Source organism: Dama dama, chromosome 8 (assembly GCF_033118175.1).
Source record: "Dama dama isolate Ldn47 chromosome 8, ASM3311817v1, whole genome shotgun sequence".
NCBI classification, from domain to species: Eukaryota; Metazoa; Chordata; class Mammalia; order Artiodactyla; family Cervidae; genus Dama; species Dama dama.
Window position 1 is genome coordinate 37,056,585 of NC_083688.1, and position 12,932 is coordinate 37,069,516.

General features: G+C 36.9%; 1 protein-coding gene across 8 annotated transcripts in view; it reads right to left on the bottom strand.

Moving 5' to 3' along the window:
- MAP2 (microtubule associated protein 2) overlaps positions 1 to 12,932 on the bottom strand; it is a 288,854-nt gene that overhangs the window by 143,521 nt on the left and 132,401 nt on the right. For all 8 annotated transcript variants that reach the window (XM_061148873.1, XM_061148872.1, XM_061148871.1 and 5 more), the window contains one exon: positions 5,596 to 5,663. The gene's annotated coding sequence lies outside the window, so the exon portion shown is untranslated. The remainder of the gene's footprint in view (positions 1 to 5,595; positions 5,664 to 12,932) is intronic.

The window sequence follows — 12,932 nt, forward strand, 5'->3', positions numbered from 1 at the left end:
TTAAATGTGTCCTTCTTCTGCTTCCAAACATAGCATCCTCCCCCTGCCTCACCCCAACATCTCTATCTGCCCGCTCCTTTCAGTTTAGGACTTCCCCTGTTAGTAAGAGAGGGGGGGAGTCACCAGCCTCCGTGCCTTATATATTCTATTCTCTTTCCTTTGAAACCTGATCTTCTTAAGCATGTTTTCTATTATTTTCATATCCTTATTTGCTTACCCTCTTGCTTCTGTTCCCACAGTTTGGTTGGTCTGAGTCAGACCCAATTCAAAATTGGTGCTAAACTTGTGTGGTTTTCCTTAGTCCTTGGCCCTTCACTTTCTAAGTGGATATATAAGAATCTACGTTGGAATCACTGTGATAATTAAAGTGCCTGTCACAAAGGCTGGCACACGGCAGGTGCTAATGTAATTTTAGATTCCTTTTCTTGGAGTAAAGCTGGGGCTAATTTTGAAACCGGCAAATTATATCTGACCAGGAATTTGACAATCTAGAATATAGTGATTCTGCTGTTAGGAAATATCCATTGGAAATCACTTGAAATATTCTGTAAGAGGGATATACAAAGTACCCCACTGAAGAATTGTGATGACTGAAAAATTAAGAACAATGGGGAATAAATGTGTTCAATGTCCAGGGGATAGAATATTATGCAGGTGGAAAAATGTGGTGAGATGACAGAAAAAAATGCAGGTTTCAAACCATATGGTTCTAATCCTCATTACGTAAATGTAAACAAAACAGATGAAAAGAAATAAGCAAAAAGGTTAGGAAAGTGTCAACCATAATCTCTGGCTTGTGTAATTATGGATGGCTACTATTTCCTTCCTTATCCTCTTCTAAATTTTAGAAAATATGGATTTATTGCTTTTTATAATAGAAAACATGACTTGAAATAAATACTAAGTTCAGCAGTCTTTTATTTTCATCCTTTAGTTTTCTCTACTGTCTTTTTTCTTTGCTTAAAAAAAAAAAACAAAAAAAAACCCAACTTTCTTTAATTTTGTCATTTCATCCCTTACTCTGTACCCTAAATGTGAATGCTGTCAAGAGTTTCCTCTCTGGCCCTCTTCTTATCTTTCCTGACAATGTCATTCACATCCTACTTCCCTGATTTATCTTCTTAGCTTAGGATCTACATGTCCCGCAATTTACTGGACCAGCCCACCCACCTCCACCTTCATGGCCTAAACTGGCCTCTCCAGACTGACATTCAGTCAGCATGTGCTGGCTGTCTACCATGTACTAGACTGTCTGCTAGAGACTAGGGATGCAATAAAAATAAAAGGCAAGCTCTTTCCGCAAACAGCTCTTACCTACCTTTCTCCCCTTATTTTTCCAGTTGTTGAATTCAAATGTTAGTTACCATGAATCCTTTTGCTTCTCACTCCTCTTACCAATCCAGCCTTTGCTATATTCTCAGTGTATGAATCTGAGCCCAGAAACATCTTTCATGTTCATGACCTCTTTTTGTTAATGCCCACTGTCAACACTCTCTTGGAACCTTTATTTTTTCCTGGATCATCCCATGACAGCTTCCAAAGTGATGCTTTCTTCAGTATGTTCTCACACACAACCCTGCCATATACAGAGCTATAAAGTCAGTCCTCTGAAAATACAGTGCAGGTCACTGTGGTCTCTTATTCAAAACACAGCCCATAGTTTTTCAGTGAATACTGAAAACATTTCCTCGACTTGGTGTTTACAGTCATTTTTCAATGTATTTGATTGAACCGAATGAAATTTTTATCTTGTAGCCAAAAAGAGCAAAATACTAGGCATTTCGTATGGTACAACCTAACAGTATTCACATACATTTCCATCCTTATCTTCCAAGATTCCCCTTCTTCTGCCCTGCATTCTAGAATACAAATGAAATAATCTATGCCTTCCTTGCATGCTCACATTCTCTGGTTCCTTTGCTAAGTTTGTTTGTTCTTTCTAGAGCTCCTCTAGGCATTATCTCTCCCTTGAATGTATCGATTCATCCCTAAGTTCCATCTCAAAAGTCATCCTCCTCTGTCGTGTCTCTTCCCAATTCTGAGCAACCCTGCCCTGTAATGAGGTCCCTTAAGAAATTATTCACGTGTCTCTTATGGTACTAATGAGCCTGGATGCTACTTTCTGGTTTTAATCTACTGCACTCAACTGAGCTTAAGAGGTGTTCTGTTGTATAGATTCCCTTACAAGGACAGCATCCTAATACGTATCTGTGTAATTGTAAGTGTCCTCAGGTACTTCTCTGGGCTGAGCTGTAACTTAAGGTTGAGTGTGGTATCTTCACACTTTCCTGCTTGTTTATCTGTTTTGGCCAATTGAAACTTCTACCATTATTTCAATTAAAAAGAGCTTTTGCAAGATATGGAATCAATTACACTACTTAGTACTCAAATTTTTCTGACTGATTTTCCTATATAGATGATGCAATTCAGTAATATGACTTCACTGTAATGACATAGGAGATGCTTTATGAATCCACTTATTTCAAAATTTATCTAATTTATCTCTGACATCCTTCAAGAATAAAAATCTTCAGGCTAAGCATAAAATATATATTAAAAATATAAAATAAACCAGAGCTTGAACATTACGGTGAAGTACTTGAAGATGCACTCACTCCTACCTAATATATAAAAACAAGGATCTACAAGGATACTCTTTTAACCTTATTTCAGTAACATATATTTTGTGTGCATAATAAAATATTAAAATAATGATTATGAGCCAAAAAATCTACCAGAAAGAAATGAAGCATTCTGTGGTTAATATGAAGGACTTTGGGCTAGACTTGTGTTGGTTACCCAATTGGAATCTCGGTTCATCCATCACATGGAGACCATACCCAACTCCCAAAGTTGTAGGGAGAGTTAAAATGTAATAACATACCTTAAGGGCTTACGATATTATCTAACACATAGTTAATAACAAAAATTATAGTTTTACTAATAAAAATAAATGACAAGAAAGAATAACATTCCCTAAAGCTATTATGATTCTAGAACTTTCCTTACAGATTATATAGATGTATGTAAGCATATATAAAGTGATGTCATACTTAGTAGTCCTTAATAAGCAAGCAAGCATTTAAGAAGATTATGACATCATTCTTAGTATTACATTGAGAGAGAGAGTGAGCACCCCCCCTCAACCCCCGTCTGTGGCAGCAAAATTTTGGCTGAAGACATGAAGAGCAGTAAATAATGCCAAGCCTGGGAATAGTATTTAGGAAGCATCCATAAAGAAAAACTCATGCTGCAGTTTGGCACCCTAGCTGGTGAAAGTGAAAGGGGACATTTCAAAAATTCTTTCCAGCTTAACCTTAAACCAGAGAAAAAAATACTTTTGCATATAGTCTGAAGAAATTTTTTATACATGGTTTGCCTGATTTTCTACCTGGCATTAATTATTTAATGAATTTTGATTAATTTTGGGGGTAACTGAAAAAAAAAGTACAAAATGTCTGTTTTACAGTCTGTTATCTCATGAAAAACGAGAACCAAAAAGTAACGGGGGAAAATATTGACGAGTCATTTATCCATCACGTAATTAAATAAATATTTACTGAATTTCTGCTGTGGTTCAGGGACTATTCTACATGCTGAAGATATGAGTTAAAAACAAATCAGCAAAGGAATTAACTCATGTCAAGACGATATTGATTAGAAAAACCGTGATACAGGTCCCTGACTCTCTTAGCGTCCAGTAGCCAAGTTCTATTTTGATTTGACAGTGTAACAGACTATTTGAATAAACTTTGATTTACTACCCAAAATCTATCAACATACCCCAAGATGAATTTTAAAATGGTTCTAGAAGATATAAGAATCTATGAGGATTTGTGAGGTATTACGCCACCTCTTCAATACACAGATAAAAATCAAAACAGAGCTGATTAATGCCTATTGACAATATAATGAATACATTTTTTAGTGGCTAAATAGTAGCTTCAACCTTTTTCAATTCACGTAAATACCCCAAAGTTCAAAATTAATATAGTGAGTAACTAAAAGAGTCTGAAGATCAGGAAACAGATTCTCACTTGAAATATAAACTGTAGATATTTAGTTAGATGGGCAAATACCAGATAGATTTTTTTTTCACCAACTATGAGATGTTTTCACTCACTCTGAGTGAAACCAACAAAGAGAGAATGGTCCTAAGGGTTTACAATATCCAGGAGGAATAGTCAGTCTTGTTTGGGTATTTCATACATGATTCCACTGAGAAATTTCTGAGGAAAAAATACAATCTATTTCATATATTTCTGAGACAAGTCTATTAGACTTTGTTCACTATCTGAAATAATGCAATTTCCTTTTTTAGAACACACTGATTTATTTTAATGAATTCATTCTTCTGTGCAAAAATATTATGTGGTGATGCCTACACTCTGGAAGGGGTTGACAATGGCATCTGCCCTTCCCTCTCTCCCACAATAACTACCCACAGCAGCAAGGCTCTTAATAAGTGATTGTGGAATGAATAAATTTAAGTTCTCATAATTACACACTGCAGAGAAAATTAAACAAGGACAATGCATTTGTCTCCTTCAACTGCCACAAATATTCACAGTCACAGGTGTACACTTGTATACTTCTGGTATTTCAGCATCAGTAGTTAAACATTAGCCATTTTTTAAATACCTTAAAAAAAAAAAGAACCTTCCTTTAAAAAATATTTTGGACTAGTAAGTCTTATGGAGAAATCCTATGTGAATACCAAGGAAAGATTTAAAAGATGTATTGATCTTCTCAGCAAGGCAGAAAATGTCTTCCATTTTTTAAAAGGCAAGTTACAAATACTGGTTTTATCAACATGAATATACGTTCAAGTCAAAGCTCATCTTAAAGAATTAAGGAAAAGGTAATACCCATAAATGGCATCTCCAATCAATATATATCCTGGTGCTGAATTTGAAAATTCATATTTTTCATGGAAGGCATAAGGCCCAGGATCAATGATTCAACTGCTTTAATGACAAGATGAAGGATTACTTTCTTATGCTGTCAATGCTAAATAAAACATATAAAATCAGTTCTTTCAATAACAAACAACCTCAGCCTTTAAAATAATACAGTGCTAAAGACTAAATCATCAGAGAAGAAGTTAAAATATTTTATTCGCAAAACCCAACAATACTGAGTCATTCCTGGGAGTCTCTAGCGCTCATTCCACCTGGGAAGGGCAAGCCATTTCATTTAGGCATTTAAAAAATATCACTTATTAGCAAGATTCCTTCAGATAAAATCATTACTTGGTATGTTTCTCTTAAATTCAAGTTATTGAATTTTTTATTAAGAGAGAATTTTGGACATTTTTTTAAGTTGTTACAATGATAGAAATCCCCAAATAAGCCAGAAATATTGATATTTGTTAACAACTTGCAACACAGACAAAAAACACAATTCTTTAGACATCTTAGAATCAAAACAGCCTTGGATAATGGCATTCTCTGCAAAGAAAATCATACATGCTATAGACAATGATCAGCGTAGGCTTAAGGATAAAAGATCAAGCATAGAGGTTAATTTAAATAAAACATTCCAAATCCTCCCTGATTTTCCCTCATTTAAACACCCAAACAAAACATGTGGTACCTTTTAATTTTCTGAATGAGTAGTTTCCAATCAATGTTTCCTCGATTAGAGCCAACAATCTGAAGGATCTACCGAAACAAAAGAAAAAAATTCATGTATAGATTTATTAACTCAATACTGAAAACTGTAACTCACCAGTAAGCAAAAGCATTCTTTACATCCAGATAAGAAATCTACGTCTTGAGATCTGTAGCACAAAAAAACGCAGTACTTGATTTTTTTAGGAAGCTCGGTAAGGAATTTAAAAGCATTTCACTTTGAGATCACAAAAAGCAGATCCTTTGGGAAAAAAAAGGGGGGGGGCTTAAAAAGAGAGCACAATAAAATGTGAAAAAAAAAAACCCCAAACCATTACCAGCGCCTATGCAGCGATACCACCCCAGCCTAGCCTTTGAGAACTGCAGCAGAATCCTTGTCCCGGAACATGATCTCCGCGGTCTGGCTCAGGCTCTCTAGCTCCAGACAGACGCAGTCTGCAAGCCACCAGCTCCTGTCTGTGTGTGTCGGGGAAAGGGAAGCTGCAAATTAGAAAAAGTCCCCGCAGTGGCGAAAAGGAAAATAAGGCGAGTGGGAGAGGGAGAGAGAGCTCACTAGCCTCAGAATTTTCGAGAATGATGACAAGCCACCGGGTGCCGCCATCATTCACTGACAATAAGATGCAGTCCTGGCGTATGATTTAGCGGTTTGCACAGGGGCTTCTGGTATCAAATGCCTGACAGGCATCTTAATTGCGTCCATCCAAGTGTGTCCCCAGGAGTCGAGTCTATAAGCCTATGAATGTCATCATCTGTTCTCCTTTGTGTTAATGCCACACACACACACACACACACACACACACAAACCCCTGTGCTTAAACAGAGAAACTGTTTGCTGGCATATAGAATTACAAATAAGTTGGGCTCCACAAACTGGACATAACTAAACGATAGTTTATAAGAATTTTTATCATCTGCATTTATGACATCAGAAAGATTCTTTGATGTTTTGTCATTGGCAGATCATTACAATAGTTTTAAAACTGAGTATCACATATTGCTTATTTATAGTACAAATAAATAGGTTCATTAGAGAAATGCACACAATCACGTATATTTTCTTATGGAAAATTTGATCCCCTTGTAACTGCGATAATTACGCCCTTGGCAATGGTTTCCTTACAAGGGAGAATGCAGCAAAAACAAAGAGGATTAGGAAACCAGGGTTGATGTGTGTTTTCTGGAGGCAATCTATAATAATTCCTTTCACATACAAAGGCAAAGAGAGGTAGCAACCAGCTTGAGCAGTGAGACTTTACACTCCCCCAGGACCAAGACAGGGAATTGAATCTCTGGCATAATCAGTATCCCCTTTATGTTAGCAACTGAAATTAACAGTTGAAAATCCCTGTTTTATAGTGTCCCTTATGTAGGGAGGTTAAATAGGAAATAATTCCCAGCATTTATTTCATGGACAAAAGGGATGGGGGGAAATGTTAATAAATAAATTTTTATAGCATTGCTAGCTCTCTGCATCAGTGAATGGAGCAAAATTCCATGTGTACCAAAAGGGCCGGCTGCAAAGAAGGTTGCTGGGAGGCAGCATCACCATGGTTACCGGAAACAGAAAGTAGGAAAAAAATAAGGTGATGATAGAGGAGATGGAAGGAGAAGCTACAGTGGAGGAAATCCAGAGACAGAATGATATGTTTCATTTTTTTTTTCTTTCTGGAAAGAATTGTCTCTATCAGTTTTTCATATTAGATTTTGAATGTGTTAGGATGAATATGCATTCTGTATCAGTCACCTTTCTTCTCCAATTTTGGATCACTAGCTAATTTTGCTTTCATAAGTTTGGTTCTTTTGTATGAGATGGATCCTAATATTCCTTGCCTCTGACACTATCCTGGATTCCTGGACACCACTCAGCCTAGTCCACACCCTTTGTTTCACAGGTGAGAAAGCTGAGGCCCAAGGAATCTGACCAAGGTCACAAAGCTGGCTGGAGATCCAACAGAAACACCATCCTAGTCTCCTAGTTCAGGTCCCTGTTTTTCTTCTCTCAACAAGTAACTTTCTTTCTGTGCTCTCTTCCATTCTGTCTGCAAGCAAAACAGATTCCAGAAACATCCTTTTGTCTGTGATTTTGTTTAAGTCTTCTTTTATTTGCTAAAGCAGTGATCCTCCTCTTTAAAACTATGCATTGCAATCATTCCAAAGACCAGCTTTGCTTAATAGCTATGCTGTACTGTACTCCACGTCTAGGGAAACTGGAGTAATTATGTCACTGCTTTTCTTTCATTTCCAGTCTGGCAATCAGATGAATAAAGCATGATTGCCCTGTTGTGAACCTATCTTGTTGAGCCTGAACTTAATCATCATATACTAAGCACTCTCTCATCCCTGGCATCATTCTTTCTGCAAGCATGAAATTAAGTAATCGAATTGAATCAGCTTCCCAAGGTTCCTCCTAGTTATAGACAATGTGAACCTTCCTAGGGTTACCAATAATGAAGATGCAAAATTGAGAGCTCACGTAAAATTGTTAAAAAAGGAAGGGAAAAAATACTCAAAGCAACCACTGGGGGGCGCAATATTTGTTAAAATCTTTCTGAGATATTCAGTAAAAAAAAATTATGAGTAGGATTTTGACCTTGCTTTTATTTCCTTTCTAAAACATTCTTTCAATGTTCAGTTCTTATGAGTCATTGCTCTTAGGTTAACTCATTGATTTGTTGTTGTTCAGTCGCTAAACCGTGTTTAACTCTTTGATAAGTAGAGTCATGCTGCTTTTTTTGACATTTTAAAGTATAGCTGCTGCTACCGCTACTACCCTCTGCCCTCAGCATGTCAGCTATACAAGAAATTAATCACAGTAAAAAAATATGGTTACCTTAGGTAATAATTACAAGAGATTTCAGGTTTCAGTGAATCCTCCATAGTGGTTAGGATTTTTTTTTCTTTTAAAAAATGTCCCTTTATATATAATCTTTCTATGACACGACAATTTTTCTCCTCAGTGATTTTGGACATTAAGGTTATTTTTTCAAAGCAAATATTTTGTTTTAATATGCTGTCCTCTACTGTTCACTTCTAGGCAAGCAAAAAAAAAATGATGCACAAGACTGTCATTTCTTGAAACATGAATCATATTTTATCAAGATCTCATAAAGCACACATAATGGTCTTGGTCAGTTTAGAAGTCAGCTCAGCTTCCAAAAATATTTAATACTCCTTGGGAATCATTTAATATTTGTGGATACTTGGTTCAGTCAATGAGAATGAGTAGGGATATTCTTTTCCTTTTCACTTTTACGATTTGTTAATGGAAGTATAACTTTGTCTTTTGTAGAATAAGCACTATATGTAACACAGAATTCTTTTTTTTAAGGTTTCACAATCACACTTTATAACTACTAAAGTTAGTTCTGAACTAACTAGTTCTGAAACCACACCATGATGCTACACACCAGTTTTATGCTCATGTGTGTGTGTGTGCTGAATCGCGTTAGCCCTGTCTGACTCTGCAATCCCATGGACTGCAGCCTGCCAGGCTCCTTTGTCCATAAGATTCTTCAGGCAAGAATACTGGAGTGGGTTGCGTTGCCTTCCTCCAGGGGATCTTCCCCACCCAGGGACTGAACCCGTGTCTGTTACCTCTAACCTGCGTTGGCAGGCGGCTTCTTTACCACTAGAGCCACCTGGAAAAAAAGCCCTTACATGCTCAGAGCGAGTTCTTACTGGCCGAAGTTCTGAAATGCTGTGCAATTACATATGCCAGGAATCTGTATCACATAAGACTCTCACTGGCCAAGGTTACAGAATTAGACAAGATTTCTTCAACCCAAAATTCTAGATTCACATAAAATTCTAACAAGCCAAAATTCAGAATCACAAAGTCCAATAAAACAACCTTCCCAAACCACATGAGATTCTTTTGATCAAGCATTCAGAATTACATGAGACTCCTATCAGAGAATGTTTCAGACTCATGCAGGATTCCTACAGGCCAAGGTGCATGATCAAGATTCCAGAATTACCCTAAATTTCTTATGGACTAGGCTTCCAGAAGCAGCCAATATTCTTATAAGCAAGTTTCTGAAAAACCCAGTGATAGCCAGGTTCCTGGAATCAAGCGTATTTCTTTCATGCCAAGTTGTAAAACATAATTCTTGCCTTTAAGTATGTTCTACTCTGATAACACTAGACACCAGATAATTGAGAGGCTTGCATGATGTTTTATATTTATGCTCATGAGCCTCAACTGTCATGTAGCACTATTTGCCAGTTCATTTAACCAATTTTAATGGCACACATTCACAGGATTTAGGTATGGGGAAAAAAGAGAACATTTCCTACTCAAGGAACTTCAATTATATTGAGGGGAACACAGAAGTGAACAGAAATCTAAGTTCACAATTCTTTTTCTCACTTTGAGGAGACATGCTATCTTTGCCCCTGGGTTATCTGCTTTATCTCAGGTCCTCATCTTTATGAATGCCCCAATCCCAAGTTCAGTTTAGCTTACCCCTGTGCTTCTTCTGGAAGATTCTCGGTTTTGTTCCTTATGGATATGGATCTGTGTATTTCTCTATCACCCTTTAAGCCCATTAGGAATGGATAATGGAGGTATTTCCTTCTTACTTCTTTGAAGTTCTTGGTCATATATCATTTTCCAAACTAGGACTTTTCTAAGTACCATAATGGAAACTGCAGTCCTGTCCCTTTCGCAGTCCTTCATCACCTGCTATACTTTTCCCTTTGTCCATAGCACTTACCACTTTCTATCATACCATAAAGTTTTACTTTTTATGCTTACTATGTATTACCTGGGGCTTCCCTGGTGGCTCAGACGGTAGAATCCACCTGTAATATAAGAGATCCAGGTTCAATCCCTGGGTTGGGAAGATCTTCTGGAGAGGGGAATGGCTACCCACTCTTGTATTCTTGCCTGGAGAATCCCATGGACAGAAGAGCCTGGGGAGCTACAGTCCATGGGGTTGCAGAGTCGGACATGACTGAGCGACTAACTCATTTCACTTTTATTTATTACCTGCCTCACTCTCTAGGTCATGAGGGAAGTCATCTTAACATGTTTGGCCCACTAATCTCTAAAGCAACACTAAGACAGTGCCTGGAATATCTAGCACTCAAAAAATATCTTTTAAACAGTAAGCGTGAAAATCACAATATTATTGGATTAAGTTGGAGTATTTAAGGACAAGAAAGTTTTTGGATTCTATATTGACTTCCTTGTTCTATATATTCAGTCTTCCTTATGAACATAGTCTTTTATTTATACTAAAAATCATTTTTTTCCCATGGAATCAATTTTTTTTGGTAATTTCCATGAAAGGATACACATTTATTTAAAACAGGGATTTGTCTCCTACTTTCTTTATATTCTGCAAAGTACCTAGCATGGGACTATCAGCTCTTAAATATCAGCTGAGAAAGAGCTTGTTTGATAAATCATACTTCTATTGGTCTTAAATATGCTAAGTTTTAATCATTAGATTATTTAAATTAGAAAAATTAATAAATTAGTACTGTCTGATGGCCAAAATGCTTTGAAATGGCTTTCTGAAAACTGACTATAATTACTATAATCTGCACTTTAAAAATTAGTAAGAGAAATAATAATTACACTTTTACCTAGCACTCTTAAATTTGTTATTCTACATATATTTGGTTCTCTTGGGCATACACCTAGAAATGGAATTAGTGGGTCATAAAGTAGACATACATTCAACTTTACTAGATATTGCCAAACTGTCTTCAAAATTGTTCAAATCAATTTACACACCCACCAGCAGTGTATCAGAATTTCGGTTGTTCTATCATTATAGCTTTCAACATCTGGAGAGCTTTTTATTGCCAACATAGTTTTTCAAGGGTAATGAGACTATGACTTAATGAGCTGAACTAGCAATTATTTTTCATGGTAATAGTAGAATATTATGGTGTCATTGGTTTAGAAATTCTTTGTTTACAATAAATTTTAGGACCTATTAGTGAACATTGTGGAAAAGGGTTTTGGGGTGAACATATATTTTAAAAATGTGACATGCAACCATGGCTGCACATGATGATTATGTTTGTTAGATAAATGAGTTGTATGGGGATATTTTACTTAGAAGGGAGAAGATATTTTATACAGGGTTTTAATAAATTAATAGGCAACTGTGAAGTGAAAAACAATGAAGTGAAAAGCTGTGTAGTAAAATCTCTCTCTTAGAAGTATACCAACAAGTCAAAGTATGACACGTCTGAGACAACACACACCAAACTGCACTATCATGACAAAAGAATGAACAGTTAAGGTGCTTCCAAAACTGTTCCTTTCACACAAAGCCCTTGCTCGTTCATTCTTGCCATAATTACTAGTTTACTTCTTTTTCTCCAACCCCAATCTTACACATCCTTTCTGGTCCATTTAAAATTCTGTCCTCTTTTACAGGGACTTTGTAGGTGGCTCAGTGGCAAAGCATCTGTTTGCTGATGCTAGAGATGCAGGAGATGGGTGTTCATTCCCTGGGTCGGGAAGATCCCTTGGAGAAGGAAGTGGCAGCCTGCTTGAGTATTCCTGCCTGGAGAATTCCATGGACAGAGGAGTCTGGCAGGCTACAGTCCATGGGGTCACAAAGAGTTGGATGTTACTGAGCACCTCTTTTACAATGGTTCCAGAACTTTTCCAGCCCACAGTGCCACAAAGCTCTTCCTCTGTGCTTGTGACTGGTCTCTTCCTATTTTCTATTTTTTCCTGATTCAGTCTTGGGAAGTTGTACTCGTCTGAGAACTTGTCTATTTCTTCTAGATTGTCCATTTTATTGGTGTAGAGTTGCTTATAGTAGTCTCTTATGATCCTTTCTATTTCTGTGGTGTCAGTTGCAACTTTTCCTTTTTCATTTCTAATTCTGTTGATTTGAGTCTTCTTTTTTCTCTTAATGTGTCTGGCTAATTCACAAAAAACCAGCTTTTAACTTTATTATTCTTTGCTACTATGTTCTTCATTTCTTTTTCATTTGTTTCTGCTCTAGTCTTTATGATTTCTTTCCTTCTACTAACTTTGGGTTTTTTCAAAGCCGTTTCTCTGAATTGCCATGATGCCAAAACAAAAAATAATTAACATGATACCAACGAGCAAGGAGATCCAAGCAGTCCATCCTAAAGGAAATCAGTCCTGAATATTCATTGGAAGGACTGATGTTGAAGCTGAAACTCCAATACTTTGGCCACCTGATGCAAAGAGCTGACTCATTTGAAAAGACCCTGATGCTGGGAAAGATTGAGGGCAGGAGGAGAAGGGGATGACAGAGGATGAGATGGTTGGATGGCATCACCGACTCGATGGACATGAGC